This window comes from Buceros rhinoceros, unplaced genomic scaffold, assembly GCF_000710305.1.
Source record: "Buceros rhinoceros silvestris isolate BGI_N320 unplaced genomic scaffold, ASM71030v1 scaffold5543, whole genome shotgun sequence".
Classification (NCBI taxonomy): Eukaryota; Metazoa; Chordata; class Aves; order Bucerotiformes; family Bucerotidae; genus Buceros; species Buceros rhinoceros.
The window spans coordinates 23,900-27,702 of record NW_010402891.1 but is presented as its reverse complement, the minus strand read 5'-3'; positions in this window follow the sequence as shown (position 1 = coordinate 27,702).

Below are 3,803 nucleotides of genomic sequence, written 5' to 3'. Positions count from 1 at the left end.
GGGGGGCAGCTGCCCGTGGAGCCGCTCAGCTCCTCGGGGAGCTGCCTGAAGTTTTAGTCCTTCTTTGCACCTTTCAGCATGGCTCTATGTATCCTACCGCCCCACCTCCCCTGCCTGGGAAGGGTGTCTACGCGGAGACCCTGCCCTTGGGGTGTCTGAGCACTTCCATCAGCTGGACCCTCTGCTCTCAGCAGCTGGCTGACATCAGGGTGGGCCAGGGAAGGGTTGCACACTTGCTGGGCTCAGGGTGCTGGGTATGGCCTGGGCATCCCCCCCCTCTCCCCGGGTGCCTGCGAGCAGGACTGTGGTGGCTGCGTTGTTTGCTGGTTCAGTGCAGGTCTATAAACTCCCAGCTCCTGGGGGACACTCAGGATGGGCAGGAACGTGGCAATAGTCGGTGTCTGGGTTTTGAATGCTGCTCCTCTGTTTGCCACCATCCCGGGAAACCGCAGGCCAACCTCCCTCCTGCTTGTGCTCAGGAGGGGACACAGGAGAGTGTGCTCGCAGCAGTGGGGTGTTGTGGAGGGGCTGCACCTTGGTGATATCCCCTGTAAGTCATCCCAGGGTACCTCACCTGTGAACTCTGGTCTTCCCTCTGTCTGTCTAACATGGCCCCAGTGGTGCTGATGGTGCCAGGGGCACAGTCAGAGAGATCCCTCCTGGCTGCAATGGGCCAAGGCTGCACGTTTCTCTCTGGTTTACTGGAGGGTACAGCTGGGGCACTGGCAGGGAAATGGTACCGTGGTTATAGGCTGCTGGGAGCTGAGATCCCTCCTGTGTGATGCTGTCCTCTTGGACATGTTTTGGGCATCCTGGAAGCTCGTATCCCCCTGCCAGGCAGCAGGGGTAGTGGGGACTGCACTCCCCCAACAAGGCTGCCCCAGAGCTGGGCAGTGGGTTACCATCGCTCTTACCGAGCTTGTGGTGCAAGGGCTGATTGTGGTGGGCTGGCTGCCCCCTTCCCCGGGCTGCTTTCCACAAGAGAGGAAAGCACACGGCTGAGTTAAAGGTTTCTTGGGATGAAGTCCAAGTAAAGAGCTCTGACCCCCTCCCTGGGCGGGGGGAATATCAATCAATCGCCCAACTTTAATCATGAAGTAAATCACTTGAAACTCAAACCTGCACCGGTTGCTGCTGTGACTCATCCCAGGCTGGCTGCTGCCTGTCTAAATGTTTTCACCGAAGCCAGATGGAGTGGAAGTCTCTGGCTATTACACTGCTCATTAGCGGCACTCGCTTCCTCTGGGCCATGTGTGATGATTAGAGCATCTCCAAGTTTAAATCAAAGCTTTCTGCCCTTCCTCGGTTTGCCAGATTGAAATGGTGCCAGTTGGGGGTCCTTTGGCTCGGGCAGCGCAGGGTCCGATTCTGGCTCTGCTGGTGTGTGTGGAGCTGTGGGAGCACAGGGACAACTGGGCAGCGTGTCTTCATATGGGCATCGTCCCTGTCCACCCCCAAAGGGAGTCTCAGGGCTGTGAGCTTATCCCAGCTTTAATAATGTTTGCATCCCTGCTTAGGGCCTCACTGGTGCCCAGTGCTTAGGGAGGGGGTCACAAACCCATTCTCAGCTTTGGCACACACCGCCCACCCCACCCCCCACCCAGTGAGATCTGTTGCCCAGCTCTCTGCTTGCAGGATATCCCTGCTTTTAACTCCTCATGAGCTTCAAGTGCCTGGACTTGCCGTTTGCGACTGCTGTGTGGTGTCGCTGCCATCACACAGGTTCTTGGGGGCGCGATGCCCTTTGGTCTCACCACTGTCCCAGGAACGCTGTGATCTTGCCCATGCCTGTAGCTGCTGGGGTCTGGGATCTCAGCACCACCCCATATCTGCCTGGAGAAAGCATCTCCTGAGCTAGCAGGATGATCCATGCACATCCCCATTGGTTGTCACAGACCGATCTCATTACGTGGGATCACAGAGGAATTTGGATTGGGAGGGACCTCTGGAGATACTGAGTTCAACCCCTTGCTCAAAGCAGGCTTAGTTGATCAGGTTGCTCACAGCCTTGTCCAGGAAGTGTTCTGGACTAGAAGTGGAGATCCCACAACCTTCCTGATGCCTGTTCCTGTGTCTGAACAACTCAGAAGCTCAGGTCATGGCATAATGACCCGTGGTCCTGGGCAGATGCTGGCAGATGGAAAGAGTCTCCATTAGCAAGTTCATTGTCCCAGCCCGTCAGTTGCCTGTTAGTCACCTGTACAGATTCCTTGGTTTCTCATGAGGTTTAGTGGGTGGTTTTGGTGCAGAGGTGTAGCTCTGTGTCCCGTTGTCCAGGTGCTCCCTCCTGTTCATGGGGCTTCATTTTGCAGGAGCATTCTCCAGGGACCATCCTCCCTCTGCTTCTGTCCTGAATTAAGCAGCTCCAGGCACATGACTGCCCTCTTAGTGCTTCTTCTGTGCTGGTGAGCAGTTCCCTGACACACCTGAGGACACGTCTTGCCTGAGGGACACAGAGCACCATGACCTTGGCCACATCACTTGAAAGCACAACCAAGGGCTGAAGACCTTCCAGCTCGAGTCCTGCAGCCATCGCTCTGCTGTGGGTGTAGACCTGTCTGCTGTCCCTGTTTCACAGGACACTCTTGACCTGCAGCAGAAGGCGACTGGTAATTGTCCCTCAGAAAGGTGGTGGAGTGTGTGAAGGCCACTCCTCTTGGCCTTCCTCCTCTTGGTCCCAACCACACCATATTCCCTGTGTTTGATGGGATCCCACCCAGTGCTAAGCCAGGAGCTTTCTTGCTCTTGTGGGCAGCTGCCTATGGGCTGAAATTATGTCCCAGCCTCCTGCCTAGATGGGGGAGAACAACCCAGCACTGCCCCCTCCTCCCTTCATGGAGGGAAGATGGTTCACCTCTCCTGTTTGGGATGACTCCTTTTAATGAGCTTTTAGGAGGAGAAGGGAGAAGCAGCGATGCTGGCACCAGTTTCAAACCTTGCGCTCACCCCCTGGCAAACAGCCACTGATAACCTCCAGAGATCAAAGATATTTGGGGTTGTTCACCCACCCACTCAGGCCAGGAGTGACAGTCCCCCTCCCCCTGAGCCACCCCCGTGCTCCTGGGCAAGGTTGGGTTTGTCCCTGACTAATGAGAGCTGCGGTAAGCTCATATCTTTGTTTGTGGGCGCATCTGTAAAATAATCAGCCTTGTCATTTCAGTCTGTTCACAGAAGCGACACTTAGAGCAATGCAGCTTTTTCCTGACGCGTCTACAGCTGCGCTGAAGCACGGCTGAACCCCAGGGAGCAGCTGCCTACGAGCACATGCAGGCTGTACCATCGGCTCCTCACGTGTGGCGTTACCTGCTGTCAGCTGCGGGGAGACCCTGCCTGTCCCCGGTGGAGGGGCCCAGCTGCTCAGCCGTGGTAAAATATCCTGGGCAAGAGGAGCTCTGGGGTAGCCGAGCAGCAGGATGGTGTGGTTCCGTGCTGTCAGCTGCGGGGGTACCCTGCCTGTCCCCGGTGGAGGGTCCCAGCTGCTCAGCCGTGGTAAAATATCCTGGGCAAGAGGAGCTCTGGGGTAGCCGAGCAGCAGGATGCATCCTGGTCCCCTAGCAACCGCATCCTTGTCCCCTAGCAACAGCATCCTGGTCCTGTAGCAACCACAGTCCGGTCCCCTAGCAACCCCCTTCAGACCCATGGAAACAAGGCTAAGGAAGGGGGTTTGTGCAAATTTGTAGCAAAGCCATTGAGCAAGAGCTGATGGAGGCAGCGTGGCCAACCCCATGCTTTGTCCACCCCGTGTATTCATCAGCCTGTTCTGAGCCGGCAGTGGCTCCTGAGAGCATCCCGATGGCTTAGAA